A 25165-nucleotide genomic window follows, 5' to 3' on the forward strand; every position below is an offset into this window, starting at 1 on the left:
ATATCATAGTTACTTGAGAAAATTATAAAGGTAAAATTCAAAATGTAGAGGACTCCAATTGCATTATTCACTAGAATGTAGATACAATGGTCAAGATTAGCTAGTCTTCTATTTTCTATAGTGTAGATGCAGTGGTCAAGGTTAGCTAGTCTTATATTCTGAATAGCATTGAAGGTCTCAAAACTTTGAAGGATAAGTTAAAGAACCTCAAAAGGTTGCTTGTAGAAGCTCCTCTAATAAAGATGATGCTAATGTAGGTAAGGGTTAAAGGGATAATCTGAAAAGTTCAAGATGATGGTAATGTGGGTAAGGTCAAAGGAATAATGTGAAACATTTGAGATGCTATTTAAAAAGAAAGCAATGTAACTTCTTACAAACAAGTACCCGTAGACATTACACATCAACATAAGGTGGTTAACAAGCAAGTAGTATTCAATCTATTGATAATATTACATTTGTTACATCATTAAGTTTGTTACATGTCATTCTATTATTAACATTAAGTTTGTTACATATCATATCATACCATTCTATTACTAAAAAAGTTAATAAGGTCAAGTTGGTTACATGTCATTTTATTATTATTAAAAATAGTTTACAATATAGGAAACTAATTTATCAATAGACTTTTGAATTTTAATTGTGGTCCTCCTCTAAAGGAGAGGAAGCCTCCAAAAATAGGTGTATGCCACTTTGAGTGGCAAAGACATGATTTTCTTTAGTAAAAGGCAAAAGAATAGTTCGCTTTGTCTCCACCACGCGGCTCTGTAAGTTTCTACTTGCAGACACATGAACATTTTTATATATCTCTGTTAAATAAACTTCCATAGACCAATCAATGTGGGACTAAACTAAGAAGTTCCCACACCAACACAATCAAATTTCAAACTACTAAATAGAGCCAAAAGTAGCAAGTAATTTAGAAGAATTTCATGGTATCACTGAAGATCTCAAGGTTAGATTACGGTTCCATAGAAATAAAAATTGTGTCTTGCATGGAGTTGAAGCAGAGGACAATCAAAGGATCTTATGGAAACGGCTTAAACATCACACACTAAGCTTAATTCCTAGACCAAAAGTGTTAAATAGTCAAAGTTGACTTTTTTTTCCCAAGCTTAATTCTTCCCTTAGTGTGTGATGTTTTTATGCCCTTGGTTCACTCCATCCACAAGAATGAACAAAAACATAGAGGAAAAAAAATATTGAAGCACCAGTATCGATTTAAAGACAAATATATCTATGAAAATTTAGTTTGTAGTGATTCTAGATAGCTCTGAGGCGAGGATCATATTCCTGATCGATTTTAAAAAATAGATAGGTCTCATATTGCTATCTACCTGTGAAATAGATAAAATTCTATGTATGATATAAAATACGCTTAAAATGTCCACCACGTTAAACTGAAAATATGCAATTTTGAATAAAAACGTGGGCGACAAAGAGTTGTAGTTATATCCCAATTTTAAAACTAGACTAGAAAGCAATAGCAAGCATTTTAGACAGTAACTGCAATCTTATCACTAAAATTCACTGTAAATGCTAAACCTATTTGTGTTCAAAAATTGGGGGAAAAAACATAAAGGATAGGTTAAACAAAGAGAAAAGCAAGAATGTGAAGAAGGAAATCAAAACTTTTGAAATTTCTCTCCCTTGATGATAGGATCAAATTTAGCGATGGATTGTCGAACATCTTTGTGGTAATCAAAGGGGAAATTTTCCTCCACTGTGTAGCAATGGAGGCCGCAAAATAAATCTCTGTAGCGGCAATGAAATCCTATCAATCCCACACACTTCTTGCATGAAGTGCACCGATTTGCCTTAATCTTGTTTGCACTTTCCCCCTTTTCCCCTTTCTCTCCCAGAGCAGAAGAACAAGTATCCCTTCATACACTCATCTTGTTTCAAAATATTGACATTTGTGGAAGAAGTGACATCTTCCTCAGCCTTGGCAATGTTCTTCAGATGAATCTTATAACACGTAGAGCAAAAATTCATTGTTTGAGAAGATCTGAAGAATCCACAATTGTTGGAGCAGAGGATGCCCTCTCTCTCCTTCAATTGGGGATTAATATAGTTGGTCATTCTTTTGCTGTAAATTTTTTGCTTCTTCTTCACACAAGTGTTACTCCTTAGTTCTTCGCAATCAAATTCACAGGCAGATCCACTAAAATTTAGAATTTCATGATTGCTTTATTGTGTATTTAAATCCTAGCTCACGTGTCTTCTTCTGCCCCGATCAATCTAAGTTTAGAAAAGCAACCAATTGCGAAATTAGATGAAGGCCTATTTTGTTTTAATAATTTCTATATTTGTCATACTTTCTTGCTTTTTAAAGATGATGAAAATTTAATCAAAATAATGATGTTAATTTCGTTATATTTAGTTTTAGTCTATTTTTAATATTTTGTAGATGGTTCTAATTTATTAGTATTTGAGTAATTTAAATTAGTTACAAAGATATTTTTGAAATTTAAATCAATTAAATTGGAAGAGATAATTGTAGTAAATGTAAATGAAAATTAAATGTTTTGGATTAAGGTTAAAACATGTTTTGAGAGATCCAAAAGTCCAAACAAAAAATAAAAGACCAATGATAAAGAATCCACTCGGTTTTACAAGGATTAGAAACCTACAGTTACAACATCAAAAAAGTCAATTTTTACAAGGACCTAAAACCTACAAGTAGCATTCTAACCAAAAACCAACTAGAAAGAAAAAACATAGTAAAGACAACCACCATAGAGGTACATAACCAGAACCAGAAACCTGGACCAACGATTATGGCCAGCAAAAGAAAAATAAGAAAACCCTGTCACTGGAACTCCTTCGCAGCCTTAGTCAAATCTTTGGTGGTATCAACAATCCCTTGAAGGAGATCCTCAGCAATAGAAATAGGGGCAGCTTTAATGGCCCGTTTAGTACTATGCCTTGTCCTTCTGCTAGGTCCACCATTCATTTTGGTATGCATAGGAGAGATAATTTCATTATAGAGCCTTGTATCAACCTACAGAGTCACATTCACCTTCATTTAGCTTTTTCAAGAAAAAAAAGCCTTCCATTGACTGGAATCAATGTGGGTCTCTTTCAATGTAGTCTCTTTCGGCTTAGATTATGTGTCCCCACCAAAATACTTTTCTTCATTATCCATCATCTGGGTCGAATCAATAGTATTTGGTTTGTGGGTAGTAAGCATTGTATTATCATCCTTATTGGTTTCCATCCGGCCCCCCTCTTCCTCCATAGCTTCATTTGTGGGTGTAATATATGTCACCTTAATATCTTTGTCCTTTGAAATCAAATAATTGTCTACGTTCTTAATTTCAAGGTTTGGAGAATGCACATTACTCCATGTCCCACTTGACTTTAACCACAAAATCATCTTGACTGTACCTAAGTACCCATCATTGTTTGAGCTAAAATCTCCACTCTCTTTTTCTCCTTCCTTTTCATTCTCATTCTCTACTTTTGTGGTGTCATTTTCCTCTACTGAGCTATCTTCTCTAATCTTGAGTTTTCTCTTACCTTTCCTTTCTCCTTTAACCTTTTTGTTTTTGTTTTTCTTTGTACTTTCCCTCTCACTATCCTAGTTGCTATCTGACTTAGTATCCATGTCCTTAATCTCCTCAATTTTAACATTATGCATTTTGACTTTTTTAATAGTATATTTATCCAGAATCTCCTTCCCAAAAGTCTTCTTTCTTTTACCAGTTGACGAAGAAAGCTTAATAGCATTCTCCCTACAATATTCCTCAATAAGAAGGATTAGTCCTTCATGAAGAACATGGCTAGCAATCTTTTTCCTATGTGCATTGAGGTTGTTTAACAAGGAATACTTCAAGAAAAATGGAAAAGAAACCTTGTCCTTATATCTAAAGTGATTTAAAAAAACCAAATAAAAATTATGCACTCTTTTGGATCTCCCATCAAGGATGAAATACTCACAAATGCATGACAGAACTGTTGACATTATAGTAAAGTTTTTTTATTAGTGACACACACACTTAATCAGATGGTTAGTAGCCACCAGGCTTATCTTACAGTCTACAATATTAACCAAGTAATTCAAAGCTATACTGAGTTCTACAGTTGATACCAAGTTCCAGGAACAATATTCAGTTAACACTGAGCAGTATCTACCAAGTTGGTGATTATTAGTGTAAACCAAGTTTCATAGTGTTTACCAAATTTCTCAGTGCAAATCAAGTTTTCTACTGCTTACTGATTTCACATCTTCAGCAACGTGAATCTAGTCTTGACTGAGCTATACAGTGTCAACCAAGTGATCTAGTTTATATGTCAAGTTTTGTAGTGTTCACTAAGTCACCAGTGCAGATTGAGTTTAGACTACTTGGAAGTGATTATTATGAGCCGAGCTTCTACATCTACCAAGGGCATGATGATGTCAAGCATTGAAAATGGTTTTTGAGTTTCAGAACCTCACCGAGTTTATCTTCAAAAATCGAGTACCTGCAAATGGACCAACTTTGTGTATTTTGCTGAAACTTGAATTGCAGCCAATTTTGATAAATTATGAAATGGATTGGTATATATGTAATATATTGTATCACATCCAATTAATGTAATAAATGAGTATAGAACTATATAAGAGTAGAAGTATGAAGTAAGAAGGCTACAAGCAGTATAAGGAGTAGCAAAGATTCATCTATCATAGCAAAGTGATCATTACACTCCAAAGGAATCTCATTCAGCAAATGAAGTTGCAAATTAGAGATCAACCACTGGTTTATCCTAATAGGTGGAATAGTTAAATCATTTCACAAGGTAGACTTAATAGTCTTTTGTAAATCCCTTCACCAAGTGCATACTTCATTGTATGTTTGTAAATCTAGGTGGACCTAGCAGTCCTTATTGCTCCTAATAGGGCAGATTATCAGAAGTGATCATTGTAACCCTTAACAGGCCAAATTTATACTATAGTACTAGAGCTTTGGGTTATCATCCCCACCCTAGTTTTACTTTCTATTTGGAAGGTTTTTGGGTTACCATATTGTGTGACAAAGTGTTGTAAATGTTTTAATGCTTTTAGTTTTTCATGCATGAAATTAAATCATAATACATATGACGGATTAGTTGGTGAATTAAGATTGAGTTTTATTGGATATTGATTCACCCCTCCCCTCTCAATAACTTAGCCTATGTTATATTTTTAATAATTGGTATCAGAGCTTTGTGGTTCTAAAAGAAGAAGTTTAACAACTTGAGTAAAGATCAAAGGTAATGGAGGTATTCAAACTTGATAAGGCTATTGATAATTAAAAGCTAGATTTGGAATTGGCTATTGGGCAACTTAAGAAAGAAAAGGAGAAACTTTCTCAATCCCTAAAAAGAAGAAAAGATCTTACAGTACAGATGAATGAAAAACTCTACATTGAAGAAAGAATTGAAGATATCCATTCAAAAAGTAATTTAGATGAAGCTAATGAAGCAAATAGAGAACTATTACAAAAGAATGGTACACTTCAAAAAGAAGTAAGGAAGTTGAAAAGAGAACAATAAATTTAGTTAGTAAGATTGTGTGAAGTCATGGAAGAGAAAAAAAAGATAAAACAAGAGTTAGAAGGAAAGAATAATGAAATCTAGCATCTATCCCTTCAACAGGTAGACTTCATTAATCAACTTACTAATGCTAATGAAGAAATCATGAATCTAAGATCAGAGAATGAAATATTGCAGAATGATCTAAATACTAAAAAGAAAACCAATGAGAGGATGGTGAAATCTCAAGCAGACATGGATTAATTAAATGAGAAAATCCAATAGAAACAAAAAAGAAAAGTGGGAATTGGATATATAGAAGAAGGTGAATCATCCAAGTAAGGAGCTCAAAAGAATCAAAGACTTACATGCAATAACTATAGTAAACTAGGCCATATATCAAACAAATGTTGTAGTAATGCTAAAGCTAAATTCAATGGAAAATGCTACAATTGAAATAAACATGGTCATAGAGCTAATAAATGCAAAGAGAAACCTAAATTTGAAGGCAAATGTCACAAATGCAAGAAGCATGGGCACAAATCTTCTAAATGCAAAACTAAGATATTGAATCCAACATAATAGATTATAAATGCTATATTTGGTTGGGACTACAATACATGGTGTAGATGTTATTACTGTAGAGAATTTGGACACATTGGAATAAACTATGTAAAACATCACATGAGGACAAGAGACTCCACTAGAAGATGTTTCATTTTACAAAACTTGACCATCTTGCCAAGAGTTGTATGAACACTGGAAAAATTGAAGATGAAAAGAGAGCCAAGGCTGATAACATCAAAAAGTAGATGAGACAATAGTCCATTCTGAAATCTTCTGAGAATGCAAGTTTAAGCAATGAAGCACATGTCACTCAAGAATTGGATGAATTAAACACTTCTACTTGATCTTACACAAGGATAACTAGAACTAAGATTCTAAAGAAAACATCTCACATCAATTCCAGTCAGCAAAAAGGAAGATCTATATTAGCATTCAAGATGAAAAGGGATTTCCAAGTGTTTAAGGTAATTCTAGACCTTACTAAGCTAGGTCAAGTTGCAAGACCCTATCGAGCAAGGTCGGGAATAACTAAGTCATTGTGTGGACACCAAGTTAGGAATGGCTCTACCAAGCAATTAATTCAAACCAAGTGGAAATAGTTTGTCATCAAGCAAGAAAACATACCAAGCATTTATGGCAATTGGAAAGTGGAATTTTTTTAAAGGGGTGAAATCAAATTCATTTTTCATTGTAAATTTTCAAGAACTATATGTGAAGAGTGATTTCTGTGCATCCAAGCAATTTGTGTGATTTTTTGTTGATTTTTTTTATGTTTTCGCAAACCCTATTAAACAATGGCATCCTTCAGCAGAAAAACCAAAAAGGGGTCTAAGATGTTAGTGCAAGGAATTGAGTGGAAAGCACTTGACTTCAAATTAAGTCTGACAATTGTAAAAATGCTTGATCTTACTAGAGCTCAGTCACAGATTCCATCTAAGGTACTATTGGTTAATGATATTTTCTCGCATTTTTGTTGTTCAATTCAAGACATAGGAACCCTAGAAATGGATGAAACTTTGAAAAATTTGTGTGTGAATGGTGTGTTAAAACTTGAGCATCAACACCTGTAAACCAAGGGTTTAACCCACATTCCACACATGCCCTGAGAATTTTAGATAAAATGGATAAGCTTTATCCTCAGTTGTGTGCATAATAGGTAGTTATAGTTGGAGCAATATGTTCTCATAATGAAGAAAATGATTCATCAGATCATAGGGCTCCCAATGTTGACCAAGGCAAAGATCGCCTAAACCCTAAGTCGGGTAGAACTGGAAAAGAAGACTCTTGCCAAATGGGATGGAAGAGGTGTGAAGATTAGCTATGTAGCTAACATGGAGCTAAAGTTTGGAATTCATGTAATTACACACAAAATATATAGCTCCAGTCATCTCAACAGTGTATCATGTGAGGTAGTGGATCTCACTTTCAAAGTGGTGAAGAATAATATGTCCTTCAACCTTGCCGAGCTGATGTTAAACCAATTTAACAAAAACATGGAAAGAATCATAACTTTGAAGAATAACCCGTGTAAGTTTGGTTCACTTTTAACCTATTTATTCTTCTTTGTACAAAAGTTTTCCCTTCAAAAGGCACAGTTGTATGGAGAAAAGATGTGCCTATACTATATCAAATCAATGAGTATATAACAGAGATGGGTGAAAATTATGTTAGTATCATGGAAAATTATTTTGATTCATTCAAGGGTAAGATGAATAACATATTCAAAATTCCAAAGAAACTTGCAGAAGATTACAAGGATGGTATTTTTTTTATAGTAGATTGTGACAAAGTGTACATACAAGAAGTCAAATGTAGAGTGGTATGGGTCAAACCTCTAGGCTATGAGGTTAATATTGGTGATACCAAGGACATTATTGAGGCATTTATAAAATGAAGATATGGATCTCAAGGCCACATATTTCAGTACAGATGATGAAGCCAAAGCTAGAATTGAACTAGAGATAAAACTTCCTGAGGTTGTCAACAAAGGAAAGAAAAGGATAGCAAAACTGAGACAAACTAGTTCTACTCTCCTATTGACAGAAGGTAAAGGAGATGATGTGATTGAAAATTATGTAGAAGATGAGGAAAATGAAATAAAATCAGAAGAAGAAGAACCAATCAAGAAGAAAGGTAAGGTTATTATAACCAAACCTATCTACAACAATATTCACAAGAAGAACATCGAGAAAGAAATTGAAATTGGGTGAAGAGGAAGAGAATATTGTTTTCAAATGGCCTCCACCAACATTTCAAGAGAAATTGAAAGAAATTTATTCTAGAGCTGGTATGAAAATTTTTAAATCATTAAGATATGAAACCAGAAATGTAGAACAAAAGAAACAAGTTGAAGACATGATTATGTCTAAGCTAGGCAAATGGAAATATTCACCTGACCAACTTGCACGGCAGATTCCTGATGAACTAATGGAAACAATCAAGCCAAGATGGGAACATGCCAAGAAAAATACAAAGGACATATATGAGTAGACTCTGAGACAACTCATGCTAAGCTTTAATGACAAAGAAGTGAAAGAGTCCATGAAGTAGAATGAAGAAAAACTAACCTTGACATTTAACATTTGTTTGATCCTGATCAATGACAATGAACATGTGGTGAGGAATGCCACTAACACTTGGAAGAATATCTTCAATCTTCATTAGAAGAGTGATTTTTTTGTTTATGGTAGTGATAAAGATGATTATGAAGATGATAAGGAAGAAGAGGAAAATGATGATGAAGAAGAAACAATTGATGAGAATAAAAATGATGAGGAGCAAGAACAAAAAGCTACCAAGGAGAATCTCCCTAAGAATCTGAGCATTAAGGAAACTGACCCTGAAAAGATTGCAGTAGTGGTTATAGCCTCACTCCCTCACTCTCTAAGAAAAGCTTTAAAGCCATCAAGCTCAGAGAAATATTTTATCAAGTTGGTTGTGGAAAACATTGCAAATCTAAACACTCAACCAATCCCCGTGCCTATTCAGCTCAGCACTTCATTGACCAAAGTAACCAACACTTCATCTACTAAGTAGTCAATGCTTCCTCATTCATCAATTTTGGCTACTCAACAACAAGGTATTTCTACAATTAGTGCAATATCTACTTTTTTTTCCAGTCCTTCCATTTCCACCATTGTGACTATTCCAAATATGTAAATAGTTAGTACAAAGATAGTTGAGAGCAAGCCTCAACCAAGTACTAAGGTTTCTAGAAAAGGAAAAGAAGAGGAAGAAGACATTAATCTTGATGAGGATATAGTTATTCTGAATTGGGATATCTCTACTCTAAATCTTGATCAAATGCATATAGTAGGAGAGCTTTTTCAGAAGATAGCTAAGCAACAAAGGCTTAGAGAGGAGAGAAATAGAGAACATCAAGTACTAGAAAATGCAAAGAACATTCTTGCAAATGCACTCAGCACTGAGGTTGATACTTCTCAACCTATTTTGGCTCAATTAGGAAAAGTGGTTCATAATTTTAATGAAGATCTAAATGGGCAAGAGAAATTCTTGCAAAGAGCAGAGAAGAAATTTGAAAATAAAGTATTGGAGCTAGTTGCACAGAAGATTGCAATATACCAAGTAGACTTGTCTACTATTCTTAGCTCATTGGAAACCTCTACCAACAATGTCACTTCTCTATTTTAAAATATGTGATACATCTATGTTTACATAAGAAATCAAATATAAACTCTCCAAGATAGATGAAGATCTGAAGCCAAGTGCACACTAGCTATCACTTGACCCGAGCTATAGTTTTTCTCATTACACAAAGATCAGATTTTTGACTGATATGAAAGTAGAATTACTAAGGGAAGAAGTTAGGATAAGGGCCACACTTTTATATATACAAGGCATGATTCTTCCAAACATGGATGCATTACAAAAACACATTGCACATGCCAAAGCTCTCATCCACGATAACAACTTCTCCATAGTTGATCACATGATGGAATTATTAGTAGAAGTTTAGATTGCATCGCATGCAAGAAAGTTGTTGCAAGAAAATTGGGACAAGACAATGCCACTGATTCTAAAGGTACATTCTAACTTATTGTCTCATTTTGAAATAATTTTATAGCATACACCTTTGGCAGTTATGTCAAAAAGGGGGAGAATATGTAAAAAGAGGAGAATATGTGATGATGCAATAAAAGGGGAGAAGATGAGAAGATGTATAATATGTAATGTATGTTGACTATATATGTATGGGGGAGGATCATAATATTATACATATACATGTAAAAATATTTACATAAACATCTCTTACAAAAGCAATTTTGAAAAATCTCAAATAGAGTATATTACCTAGTTGAAGATACAAGATGGAGACTAAAGATTGTTTTGAAATTTTTGAATTTAGTTTTGATTGATAAGTGTATTTTTCACTAATGCCAAAGGGGGGGATTGTTGACATTACAGTCAAGTTTTTTTATTAGTCACACACACACACTTAATCCAATGGTTAGTAGCTACCAAGCTTATCTTGCAATCTTTAGTATTAACCAAATAATTCAAAGCTATACTGAGTTTTGTAGTTGCTACTGATTTCTAGGAATAATATTCAGTTCACACCAATCAATATCTACCAAGTTGGTGATTATAAGTGTAAATTGAGTTTCATAGTGTTTACTAAGTTTCTCGGTGCAAAACAAGTTTTCTAGTGCTTACCAAGTTCGTAGCTTCAACAACATGAATCTAGTGTTGATCGAGCTATATAGTGTCAATCAAGTGATTTAGTTTATATGCCAAGCTTTGTAGTGTTCACCAAATCACTAATGCAGGTTGAGTTCAAACTACTTTTGTATCATATCCAATTAATGTAATAAATGAATATAGAAATATATAAGAGTAGAAGTGTAAAGTAAGAAGGCTACAAGAAATATAAGGAGAAGCAAAGATTTATCTATCACAATAAGGTGATCATTACACTCCAAAAGAATCTCATTTAGCAAATCAAGTTGTAGATCAAAGATCAGCCATTGGTTCATCCTAATAGGTGGAATAGTTAAATGCTTTCACAAGGTAGACTTAACAATCTTTTGTAAATCTCTTTACCGAGTGCATACTTCATTGTATGTTTGCAAATCCTTTTGCTAGGTGGACCTAGCAGTCCTTATTGCTCCTAACAAGGAAAATCATTAGAAGTGATCATTGTAAGCCTTAACAGGCCAACTTTATACTGCAGTACTAAAGCTTGTGGGCATCATCCCTACCCTAGTTTTACTTTCTATTTGGAAGGTTTTTGGGTTACCATATTGTGTGTCAAAGTGTTATAAATTATTTAATGCTTTCAATTTTTCATGCATGCAATTAAATCATAATATATATGAAGGATTAATTGGTGAATTAAGAATTATTCTATTGGTTACTGATTCACCCCTCCCCTCTTAGTAACTTAGCCTATCTTATATTTCCCACAAGAACATCTTACCATATAACCTTAATTTGGTTAAGATCGAAGAAGTCCCCTTTCTTAACAAGTTTTCTCTCTTCTTCAGTGTTCTTTGGAAAAAAATTCAGGGTAGCATTCAAGATCTTTGTCTCTTTCTTGAATTTTATTCCCCCAACAAAAGGCCTGGTTATTTCCACAATAAACTCTTCCATAATATTCACATAAACCTCATGCAAATTCACAACATCCATAGCCCAGTTTCTAAAAAATTCTTCAATATTATGGGGTTTGTAGCCATCTAATCTTTCAAGGTAATAACTAACCTTACTTTTATGAAGAATGTTCTAAATCATCATTTTCTCCTTCCAATGCTTATAGTTTGTTGGCTCTTTCTTCCTTTGCTCACTACCCATTCTATAACTAACTCCAATCACCAAACTCCTATAATGAAGAAAGATGTTTTTGATTTGGAAAACAAGTTTTACAGGGATCCTGAAACCCAAATTTTTACAGCAATAAACAACTTAAAGCATAAAATTTAGAAAAAAACAAAAAAAGCCTCAAAAGGCCAGAAACATAAAGGCCCGAAGCCAGGGAAACAAAGGCCAGGAATAGAGCCTGGCGAGGAAACTAGTGTCCCTTCTTCTCCATTTCCTATAGGATTTCTGTAGTGTCGCTTTCCTTCTGGATGGCTTCCTCCTCCTGGGTCACAAGGGGGAAATGCGTCTGGTCCCCTTGGCTTTCCAGGATTCTAGTCTCTTTCTGAGGATCCTCCTAGCTGGTTCCATTCTCTGTACTTTGGTCCACGTTTCCCACAAGACCGGCATTGGTCAGATAGTCCCCCAAATTAACAATGTTTTCATTCAAGGTATGGAGGGTATCCACAATCTATTTAGTCACAACCTGGTGGACGAAATCCAGCCTTTGGACCTTCTACTCGAGCTGGGTGATTCTGTCCTCCTGATTGTCACTGGGGTCCTTGCTTCTGTCTTTTTCCTGGCTGCGCACTTGGTCTTTACTGCCTCTGGCATCATGATCCTTGACTTCCCCCCTGTTGTTGGTTTGGTTGGACCTATCCTTCAGAGTCTCAATTTCCTGAAAAAGCCACTTAATGGAGTGAAAATTGTCAATCAAGTTGTTCTTTGCATTGTTGAGGAAGTTGAAACTTGTTTCATGGGCATTGTCAGAGAGAACTAGAAGAGTCAGGTCAAGGAGCTCGTCATAGTGAGTGCTACTATCGAGATCCCCCAACACCTGGATTTTAGTAGGTTCTCTAACAATGCCCATACTAACACTATCCATATTAAAATTTTGCCAGGCTCTTCTCTTATTTTTCCTGATGGCCTCCCCTCCCTTTTCAACCATAATTTCTATCATCTCTTCTAGGGCCAAAATGAGGATCTCCAAGGGGGAGGTGGGCATAGTGGGGCTGGGAGGAAAATCAGAATTATCGCTGAGATGATCATGGGTTGGGGTTTGGTCCAATTTTCTTTTCTTGGGGTTATCTTGGGTTACCAAGGGGGTCGCCTCCTTCTTGTCATTATCTTTTTCCTTGTCATCTTCCAACTCACTTTCCTTCTCTGCCACTGAATCCACTTCCTCCGACTCTGTATCCAACTCCTCACTAGACTCCTTAGGATGAGGGGTAGGGGGGTTAGGGGGAGGGCACCTGGGGCTCTTCCTACTAGGGAAGCGGGGAGAGGGTTTGGCTTTTGGGGTTTCAGACTTGACAGATTTCACAATGTGCACTTCCCTTGATTCTGAGCTAGCAGTGTCCTCCGAGGAGCCATCCGAAGCCCCAATGGGCTTGACTCTTGTTTGGGTTTTCAAAAACTCAAAAATGAGGAGCAAAAGACCTTCATGAAGGGCAATATTCTTGATAGAACATTTTTTGTAACTCTCTATATTCTTAGTCATAGAAGTAAAAATATAGAAAGGAAAGGAGATTTTCACTTTATGTCTAAAATGATTAAGCAGAACAAAATGATGGGTTTTGACTCTATCAAACCTAGGCTCCAAAGTGACATACTCTATGATGATCCTTAGAAAAAGCCCCCAGAACTTCTTGATGGACTCTATATCGTAGAAGGTGTCAATATTTACCAGTTTTCTTTTCTCTTTGTCATTCTTGACGAAATCGTTGACAGCATTGGTGAACATCTTCTTATCCCTGAAGAAGTTGATGCCTTCCTGGGAGAAGCTTGTCACCTCTGTAATGAGACCCTCTGTGATTTGGTGGGAGACACCATCAATTATGACCTTTCCATTGTGCTAGGTTTCAACCCTTATCTTGGTAACCCCCGCATCGAAACCATGGAGCCTCTCCATGAAGCTGGTTATGCCGCCCTTCTGGAGTTTTTTCCAAACCTTCCCTTTTTCTTTCCAACTCTCTGTTTCTCCCCATGGCTCTCTTCTAATCCTTTCTCCCACCATTGCGATTTTATGCCACTCTATCCCTAAACCCCAAACAGAATTACAGAGCTCAAAGATGGACAAATCGCTAAGGACGAGAGCTTTAATGTGCGTGTTTTTGGGTTTAACTCTGGCTTTCTTCTGCTTGTGTAATTCGTACATGTCATTATGAAATGGTGGGGGTTTCACATAACTCCTTTTGATTCCCTTTTTAAAACATGATTTAGCATTTTTCATCATCATAAAAAGATTTTGAGTTGGTACCTTGAATTTGCTCCTTTCGGATGAGCTGAATAGCCGCCACTGGAAAATGATTATTGTTTCCCCATGTCATCATCGAATTGAATGTGACCACTGTGATTGTGAACCAATCAGCAACCACATTAGCTTCATGGTAGACATGGCTGATGCGGTAATTTTTAAATTTGGTCAAGTCCATTTTTAGGTCCTCAATTATGCTTTCAATGGTCCATGATGGTTTGGTTACTCCTAAAATATAATTAATTATATTTAGGGAGTCACCTTCAAGCCATAGTTGTTTGATCCCTGAGTCCAGGGCCAGCTTAACAGTGAGTCTGGCCACACTGGCTTCAGCCAAATGGTTGGTTTGGTGACCAATAGGGGAGGAGATAGCAGCAATGCCCCTTCCCAAGCTATTTCTTATGATTCCACCTCATTCGGTGGGACCAGGGTTCCCCTTAGCCGCTCCATCAAAATTGGCTTTATGCTAATTTTTGGGGGGAAAGGACCAAGAAGCTTGTTGTCTTCTTTCAATCCTATCTTCTTTCCTAGTCTTAATTTTCCCTCTGTCCTTTATGTTTCCATCTCTAGTTGTGGAATAGTTCTCTTTCATGAGGTTGTCAATTTTCTCTGCTATAATACCCTCAGGAGCTTCTTTGTCTCTGAATATCTTGTTGTTGCGCTCCTTCCAGATTCCCTAACAAAAGTGTGGGATAATCCAAGAACTCAAAATTTGGGATTCTAGGCCTTTGTGGTTGCTTCTCCACTGAATGAAGAAATTATGGATACTGGCTGGCGGGCACCAGTAGGAGTTCATATTGGAAGTCAGAAGACTCCACACTCTAGAGGAAAAGGGGCAGTGAATGAAAATGTGATTAACTGTTTCTAGGTCAATTTTACAGAGGTAGCATCTGTTGGGAATAATTTGGCCTCTTTTGGCTAAATTATCCAGGGTAAGGATCTTGTCTTACAAGAGGAGCCAAAAGAAAATGTTGATTTTGGGTATTAATCCAGAGATCCAGGGCTTGGCCCAAATAGGTTTCTCCCCTATTCCCACAAGGGAAAGATAACCTGAGGCTATAGTATAATGGCCTCCAGAAGAGTCTCCCCAGACTAAGGCATTGTCTATCTGGTTGATGTTAATAGTGTTCAAAGAGGCCATCAAAGGCTCGAGATCCTGCGAAAGTTTTGCCAGATTGTGCCAATCATTCCCTAACCAGCATACCATATCTGCCTATTGCCTGATCAACCCACCTGCCAAATGAAGGATGGTTATTGAGAGGTTCCTGAAAAAGCCAGTTGTCCCGCCAAAAAAGGATTTTGTCTCCCATTCCAGCTTTCCATTTGGCCCTGGATTTGGCAAGGGGAAGGGCCTTCAAAATACCTTTCCAAATGTAAGAACCTAACGGCAACTCGACCCCCTAGAAAATGGAGGAGAGAGACAGGCCTCCTAGGTACTTCTCAGCCAAAATGTCCCTCCAAACCCCTGTGCCTTGGAAGATGCACCAAGGGAGTTTAGCTAAGAGGGATTGATTGAGGTGAGAAATTTTCCTGATTCCAAGACCTCCCTGGGTTTTGGGCAAGCAAACTTGGTCCCAGGCTACTAGGTGGTATCTCTTGTGGTCATCAGTTCCAGTCCAGAGAAAGTCCCTCTGAATCCTCTCCATTCTATCCGCAAACTTAACTGAGATCCCAAAGAGACTGAGGGCATAGGTGGGGAGGTTCTGGAGAATCGAGTTAACCAGGGTGCATTTACCTGCCTGACTGATGGTGGCCCCTTTCCAGCTAGCAAGTTTCTTGTTGAATTTGTTGATAATGCTTGTCCAAAAGGAATTCGAGGGTTTGGAGCCTAGAGGAAGCCCAAGATAAGTCGCCAGCAGGGACCCAATGCCACAACCTAGAATTCGAGCAATTTTCCTCTGCCTCTCCAGAGGAGTGTTGAGGAAGAAGACAGAGCTCTTGTCTAAGTTAATAGCTTGGCCAGAACCCCTAGTGTAGGAATTAAGAATGCTTTTGAAGGTCCTGGCCTCCCGAACTAAAGCTTCACCCCCCAAAATCATGTCATCCACAAATTGTTGATGAGTGAAAGAGGATGGACCCGAAGAAGGCCTCAAACCCACTAAACACTTGTCCCTGATCTTCTTTTGAATGAGTCTGCCAAGGCATTTCGCCATGATAACAAATAGGACCGGAGAGATGGGGTCTCCTTGCCTTAGACCCCTAGAGGGGGAGAAGAAAGGAGAGGGGTGGCCATTGACCAGAACCAACAAAGAGGGTGAAGACACAAGCTGAGAGATGAGTTTGCAAACCTGATCATCGAGGCCAAAGGCATGAAGAACAGCAAAGAGAAACTTCCATTCAACCCTATCATAAGCTTTTGACAGGTCTAGCTTAAGAAGGAATCCTTCCTTTTTGCTTGCCTCAAGAGAGTGGATGACCTCATGAACCGAAACAATTGAATCAAGGATCTGCCTGCCAGGGACAAAGCTGGTTTGCTGAGGAGAGATAATCAGAGGGAGAACTCTGAGGACCCTGGAAGTGAAAACCTTGGCAATGATCTTATAGAAGGAATTGTAGAGGCTAATGGGCTTGAATTTATCCAGAGAATCAGCACCCAAGATTTTAGGGATGAGAACCAGAAAGGTAGCATTAAGTTCTTTAAGCAAATTCATGGCTCCAAAGAACTCCTGAACCAGAAAGATGTTACAATAACAAGAAAAACAATATTTCTCATTACCATCTGAGATCACCCACAATACATTCCAATCTAAGAAGGTAATAATTAAGAGGTACCTCCTCAATAAAATAATATCATTATCATTAAAGTTATAGCCTCCTTCAATATTAGTAAAGAACTTAATAAAAGTTTGCATTAAATTTAACTTTAATTGCATTTGTCCCATCAAGTTGAATGGTCACCTTTAAATTTGCTTCCTTGATTAGGTCATTCATCCATGAAAGTAGTATGTCTGTACCCCATCTTTGTTGGCAATCCAATCAGCAACCCTATTACCCTCATGGTAAATATGGGTGATAATTACTTTTTCAAAATGATTAAGAAGACTGTTGATTTCTTCAATAATCACTTCAATATTCCAAGTAACCAAATAATTATTATTAGGCATATTAAATAATTATTATTAGGCATATTAACAACATTCAAAGAATCCCCTTCCAACCATAGTTTCCTAATACCAGTTTCCATAAACTTATGAATAGTAAATAGATCTACAATCACTTCCACCCTATGACTAGTAGCAATGCCTATTAGAATTGCTTTAGAATAACTGAGAGGGGGGGGCGCTTTAAATCAGTTATTCAAGGTCCAAATTTCCTATTCAAACTTTTCACTAAGTATAGTGAGCCCATTCAACTATTCATTCATCCAAGCTTTAACTTTTCCAATCAGAAAGTTGTTGTTAATCAACATGCAAGCATAACACATAAGAGATCAACACATAACATAGTGATTTAAGTGGAAACCCAATTTGGGAAAAACCACCAATAGCATGCTACTCAATTCTCACTCTTCTAAAGTGATGCCTTATTAAAGGCTTACAACACACTATTAAATGTGACCTTGTTAGAGGATTTAACCACACTATTAGAAGTGGGCCTACTTAGAGGACTTTAGAACATTCACTTGGAATGCCACTATGTTAAAGGATTTACAAATGGATATTAAACCAACCTAAGTCCATAGGATTTTTAGATATAATACAATTGCTAGAGAGTATTAGAAAATTTTGACTTAACTACAACTTATCTTGTAGATCTTGGATCACTTCTCAGCTCATACTCTTGACTGGCCTTCAATCTCTACAACTTTGATAGCTTGCTCTCCTTTCAAGCTTAGTCTCCTTGAGTCTCCTTGCTCAATGTACTAGTGTAATCATCTCTTCATAACCACTCATAGAAGTAGAGCCTCTGTTCTCTTCCTTCTCCTAGATGTATCCTCCTTGACACCCTTCCAACCACTTCGCAAATTTGGCTCTTCAGTAGCAACAGTATCAGCAGCTCTTTGCTTCTTGGTCTATGACTCCTTAAATAGAAGTCTTGGAGCTCCTTTTCCCACTCAATTCTTCCATTCTTTAATTTCAATTCGTATGGATTATGTAGGATTAATTGCATCTAACCCATATTTTGTTTCCTCTAGAAACTTCTTGAATAATCCTTTAGAATTCGCAAAAAAACAATTTACATAGGATTCTGTACCACCAGCTCATCATCCTTATCCTCCAACTTATTCACAAAATTCAATGTAACTACTATGTTAGCTCAAATTTAGCAAATCTTATTCATTTGAAATAATGCAACAGCTCGGCACTATTGAAATACTAGTGCTCGACACATACTATGTTACTCAGAACACACTAGAATTTTTTGTTACTCGGCTCCTACTGAGAATTTGCTTGGCTTCAACTAACTTTCTCGACACCCAGTAAAGATCTTAGTTTAAGCTTTGCAATCAACCTTGTTATAACTTCTTCCTCCAATGTGTTTAAGTGTGACCAAACTCTATATTTTTGAGTATGCTATCAATACATCATTTAACCATTGTCTTAACTGATACTTGCACTTCATTACAACATCATAACTCAACCTTTCCCTTAGGTTCTCTTGTTACATCTTGTTGATCAAATCCTCTTCATCAATTAACTAAGTGATATTATTTGGATCTTATAAGTAAATGTCATTCCTACAAGTAGTAGGTTTGACATCAATGACAAAATAATGATTGAAAAACATTCTCTTAACAACAATCTTCCTTCTTTCCAACAATCTCCCTCTTTGGCATTGATGCAAACCAAACTGATCAACCATCAGACTAAACTATTCAACCACAAGCTTACTAGGTTAGAATAGTAAGTCAAATGCCAAAAAGTAAATTGTAGCTTCACATCTCCTTCTATTATTTTGATTGCTTCATTTCTTCTTTTCCCTCTTTGTTGTTTTATCCTTGTTCTTTATCTTTCTCCCTCTGTATTGCTCATCTTCTACTGTTCTAATCAACCTCTAATTATTTCTATCAATTTCTCCTTCTATCTTCATTTGATCAATTTTATGCTATTTCTCCCTCTTGATCCTTCTCTTGTTGATTGGTTTCAAGCATCTTGTCCCTCTTTCACAACAATGCCAAAGACATATTAGCATATTAATATGCAAGTGTAGCTTTTACAAGTTCATTCAATGTCTCCCTTTGTCACCTTGCTTGTGATTGATTTGGAATTTCAGCACTTCAATTACTTTAGGCATGGATCCCAAAGTAAACATCCTCTGCATCAATGTATAAAATCTTCAACAATTAGCTCATTTGATGCAGGACATACTTACTTGTGCTTCAAGTAGCCTTACCTAGGGTTATCACCCCTAACTTACGTCTAAGATACTCAAAAGCATCCTTAGGTAGTGCCTTTGTGAAGATGTCAACAATTTGTTCCTTTGAGCTAACATATTCCATCTTCACTTGTTTGTCTTCCACCAACTCTCTTACATAGTGATACTTGATTGCAATGTGCTTGGTTTTAGCATGCATTACAGGGTTCTTTGATATGTTAATAGCACTTGCATTATCACAATAAAGTATCATAGGATTAGTTACCTCTTCTTTCATACTTTGCAACAAATGTTTGATCCATACAATATTGGTGCAATTTATAGCAGCTGCAACATATTCAGCTTTAGTAGTGGACTATGAGGTACAGCTTTGCTTTTTTCTAGTTCATGTAATCAACATTTTTCCTAAGAAAAGTGCTCCTCCACTGGTATTTTTTCTATCATCAATGTTACCTCCCCAATCTACATCAATGTAGACTCTCAGTTCAAATTTCTCACTCCTCTTGTAGTACAAGTGAAAGTCATCATTTCCTTTCATATACATTACTATTCTTTTCATTTCCATTAATTGATTTTCTCTTGGATTTGTAGAAAATCTTGCCACTATTCCAATAGCTAATGCAATGTCTAGTCTACTGTGTACAACATATTGCAGCTTTCCAATCATTGACCTATACAATGTCTAATTTACTTCAATAGACTCATCATTCTTGGATAGCTTATGGCCTATTGCCATTGGTGTGCTAACTGGTTTTGAGTCTTCCATCCCAAATGTTTTGAGTACCTCCTTGATGTATTTGGATTGGGTCACAAATATGCCATGCTTCAGTTGATGTACTTGTAATCCAACAAAGAATTTGATTTATCCAAACATTGACATCTCAAATTCATGCTTCATTTGATCGGCAAAATCTTTGCATAGAACATCTTTTCCTCCAAAGATTATATCATCAAAAAATATTTCTAATATCAAAGTGTCTTTACCTTTTTTAGCTTTGATGTACAAGTTGTTGTTGTCATCTATTCTCTCAAATCCTATATTCACAAGATATTTGTGCAATCTCTCATACCATGCTCTAGGTTCTTGCTTCAATCCATAAAGTGCTTTGTGTAGTTTGCAGACCATGTCCTTGTTCTTCTCATTAGCAAATCCCTCTAGTTATTCTATGTAGACTTCCTCTTCTAGTATACTGTTTAGAAAAATAGATTTAACATTCATTTAGTACACTTTAAAACCTTTGTATGCAGCATATGCAAGTAATGTTCTTACTCCTTCCATTCTTGTAGCAAGGGCAAATGTTTCCCCATAATCCAGTCCTTCTTATGCATAGCCTTTGCAAACTAGTCTAGCTTTTTTTCTTGTTATCTCTCCATTCTCATCAAGTTTGTCTCTAAACACCCATTTGGTATCAATCACATTCTTATCAGCTAGTCTAGGAACTAGAGACCATGTTTTGTTCTTCTCAATCTGATCTATCTCTTCTTCCATGGCTTTATACTAGTCATCATCTTGTAGTGCATCTTTTACTATTTTAGGTTCAACCTTGCTTAACAGACATGATTCATTCCTTAGCATATTCATTATCATTGGTCTAGCATCTCTATCACCAATGATTTGATCTTTAGGGTGATGTTTTCTCACATACTTGGCTAACCTTGGTTTTATCCTTCTTTCCATGTTTGATTCTTCAGCTTCAGAGTCATTTTCTTTTTCTTCATCAGGCACTTCATCATTCCTTTCATGTGTACTATTTTTAGAGTTAGAATGTGCATTTTCTACATTTTTTAGCTTGGGTTCTGAATGTAGCTCGACATTCATTGGCTGAGACTTAGTAGATACTGAAGTTTGTTGTTGATTCCCAACTTGATTTTAAGCATTGTCTTCAAAAGTCATTCCTTCATAGAAGTACACAAATGATATATAATCCTCTGATTGCTTGGACTCATCAACTTGGACTTTTGCATGCTCATCAAAACTTACATTTGTACTCTCCACAATCTTGTTAGTGTTAGTATTGAAACACTTGTATGCCTTACTTTTAGTGGAGCATTCAAAGAATATACCTTCATCACTTTTTGCATCAAACTTTCCATTTTTAGTATCTTTATGAATATAGCATTTACAACCAAATACTTTGAAGTTTTTTACATTAGGTAAGTGACCATACCATAATTCAAAAGGTGTTACATTTGTACCTTTCTTGACTTGAACTATATTCAGTGTGTAGACTGCAGTAATTACAGCTTCTCTCTAGTACTTTAGTGCAACATTATTCTCCATTATCAAGGTTCTAGCACAAGTCAATCACTGACCTATTCCTTCTTTCAAAAATACCATTCTATGGTGGAGTTCTTGGTGCTAACGTTTTCCTTTTGATACCTTTGTCTTTGCAAAATATTTCGAATTCTCTTCATGTGAACTCACCTCCTCTATCTGACCTTAGGAATTTCAAGTCCTTTCCTATTTCCTTATCAAATCTGGCCAAATACCACTTAAACATTTGAAATGCATTATATTTTTGCTTTAAAAATATAGTAGTCATCATCTTGGAATAGTCATCTTCAAATAGCATTATGTATTTGTCTCCTAGGTAGCTTTGCACTTCTATTGGACCACATAAGTCTGTATGGACTAACTCTAGTACTTCCTTGGAAGTGTATGTTTTGCTTTTGATTCTAGACTTAGTCATCTTCCCTAGTTGACATTTTTTGTGCATTTTTTTTTTTAATTTTCTTCAACTTGGGAAACCCTCTGACTTTGTTCTTCTTGTTGATGCTAATCAGATTATCAAAGTTAACATGACACAGCCTTTTATGCCACAACCACACATCATCAAATCTAACAACAAGACATGTTGCATCCTCCATATCTAGGTAAAATAGATTACTCCTAGTTTGTTCACCTTTTCCTATGAGCTTTCCACCAGTGACATAGATCTTAGTAGTTTTGTTTCCAAATTCAACTTTGTAACCTACATTGCCTAACTATGATACACTCGACAAGTTGTAGTTCAATCCTTCAACATAGTATGCATTATCACATGAAATTTTCTCTGTGAGCTTAGTAGAACCTTTTCTTTTGATTTGACATGGAGCATCATTACGAAATCTAACACTATTTCCATCATATTGAGTAAAGGTAATGAACTTACTTTTATCTCCTATCATGGGATGTGAGCATCCACTATCTATGATCTACTTGTCATTCTTGTTCATGCAGGTAACCAATGGTTTTTCTTCATCTTCTTCTTTATCTAATTCATCCTTCATGGCTACATAGACTACTTCATCATCATTCTCATCAAAATCTTCTTCGACAATGTAGCATCTCTTGGATTTCTCCTTGTAGCCCTTGCTATTATCTTCTCTCTTGTTCCTGTACTTGTTTCCTTCTTTGTAGTTCTTCTTTTGTGTACATCTTGCAACAATATGACCTACTTCATTGCAATTGAAACATATGATAGGGAGCCTACCTTTGAATTTTCTTTTGCCTCTATGGAATCTCCTAGCCAGTAGTGCTTCTAACTATTCCACATCTTCTTCATCTGCACTGCTATCACTGGATGCATGTTTTCCCTTTCTTCTCTTCTTATTTGATGTCTCCTCCTTAGTGTCTTCTATTGTCATCTTGGCATTGAAAGCAGATTCAAGGTTTTCAGGTCTGTATTTGCCAAAATTGTACAATTCAAATACTGTAAGTCTTCTCACTATTCCTTCAAAGGTTAGTGTGTTTCCTTGTACACACCTTAGCTCTTGGATGGTTGAAACTCTAATAGCATAGATAGGGAGCAGAGTTCTTAAGTATTTGCTAATTGTAGTTTCTTCTTCCAATTGACCACCTAGACTTCTTATTGCACTTACCACTTCTTTCATTCTTGCAACATATTGAGCAACATTTTCACCTTCCTCCATTTTTATGTCATCAAAATTTCCTCTTAGACTTTCTCTCCTTGCTCTCTAGACATTCTGATCTCCTCCATAGATTTTTGATAAGGTTTTCCACATCTTGAATGCAGTTTCATAGTCTTTGATGTCATCATATTATGCCTAATTAAGTGCAGAGGCAATCTCCAACATTGCTTGATTGTGCTCCTTCTTTTTATTCAAATCATCTGCAATAAGAGGTCTTGTAGGATTTACATGTTCTATTCCAATTGAAGTTTGTGCATAGTCACCTATTGATCCAAGGTGCAATTTCATCAGACTCTTCCATGCAACAAAGTTATATTTGTTGAGCTTGGGAACTTCTCTCTTGGACATCTTGATCTTTCTACTTCTAGCACCTTGAAACTAAATCAGCAAATGGCTCTGATACCAATTGTTAAAATTATTTTAGAATAACTAAGAGGGGGGGCAGGGGGTGAATCAGTTATTCAAGGTCCAAATGTCCTATTCAAAATTTTCACTAAGCATAGTGAGCCCATTAAACTATTCATTCATCCAAGCTTTAACTCTTTCAATCAGCAAGTTACTATAAATCAGCATGCAAGCATAAAACATAAGAGATCAACACATAACATAGTGATTTACATAGAAATCTAATTTGGGAAAAACCACTAGTAACATGCTACTCAATTATCACTCTTTTGAAGTGATGCCATGTGAAAGGCCTATATTGTTAAAGGCTTACAACACACTATTAAATTTGAACTTGTTAGAGGATTTAACCACCTTGTTAGAATTGGGCCTGGTTAGAGGACTTTAGAACATTCACTTCGAATGACACCCTGTTAAAGGATTTTTAAATGGCTATTAAACCAACCTAAGTCCATAGGATTTTTAGATCTAATACAATTGCTAGAGAGTATTAGAAAATCTTGACCTAACTACAACATACAACTTATCTTACAGATCTTAGATCACTTCTCAGCTCATATTCTTGTCAGGCCTTCAATCTCTGCAACTCTGACAGCTTTCTCTCCTTTCAAGCTTAGTCTCCTTGAGTCTCATTGTACAATGTACAATTGAAATCATCTCTTCATGACCACTCATAGAAGTAGAGCCCCTATTCTCTTCCTTCTCCTAGATGTCTCCTCCTTGACACCCTTCCAACCACTTCACAGATTTGGCTCTTCAACAGCAACAGTATCAACAACTCTTTGCTTCTTGGTCTATGAATCCTTAAATAGAAGTCTTGAAGTTCCTTTTCCCACTCGATTCTTCCATTATTTAATTTCAACTCATATGGATTAGGTAGGATTCATTGCATCTAACCCATATTTTGTTTCCTTTAGAAACTTCTTGAATAATCCTTTAGAATTCAGAAAAAAAATAGTTTACATAAGATTCGATGCCACTAGCTCATCATCCTTATCCTCCAACTTATTCACCAAATTCAATGTAACCACTATGTCGGCTCATATTTGGTGAATCTTTTTCATTTGAAATAATGCAACAGCTCAGCACTATTGAAATACTAGTGCTCGTCACATATTGTGTTACTCAACACACACTAGAATTTTTTGTTACTCGGCTCCTACTGAGAATTCGCTCAGCTTCAATTAACTTGCTCAACACCCACTAAAGATCTTAGTTAAAGCTTTGCAATCAACCTTGTTACAACTTCTTCCTCCAATGTGTCTAAGTGTGACCAACCTCTATATTTTTGAGTATGCTATCAATACATCATTTAACCATTGTCTTAACTGATACTTGCACTTCATTACAATATCATAACTCAACTTTTCCCTTAGGTGCTCTTGTTACATCTTGTTG

At 36.0% G+C, this 25165-nt stretch overlaps 1 non-coding gene across 1 annotated transcript; it reads right to left on the minus strand.

Moving 5' to 3' along the window:
* Positions 1 to 647: 647 nt before the first annotated feature.
* On the minus strand, positions 648 to 765 carry LOC149542594 (U5 spliceosomal RNA). The gene has a single exon (XR_016355811.1). It is a non-coding gene; the product is annotated as a U5 spliceosomal RNA (small nuclear RNA).
* Positions 766 to 25165: the final 24400 nt, after the last annotated feature.

Source organism: Cupressus sempervirens, chromosome 8, assembly GCF_028749045.1.
Source record: "Cupressus sempervirens isolate cs-2001-9-10 chromosome 8, ASM2874904v1, whole genome shotgun sequence".
Lineage (NCBI taxonomy): Eukaryota > Viridiplantae > Streptophyta > Pinopsida > Cupressales > Cupressaceae > Cupressus > Cupressus sempervirens.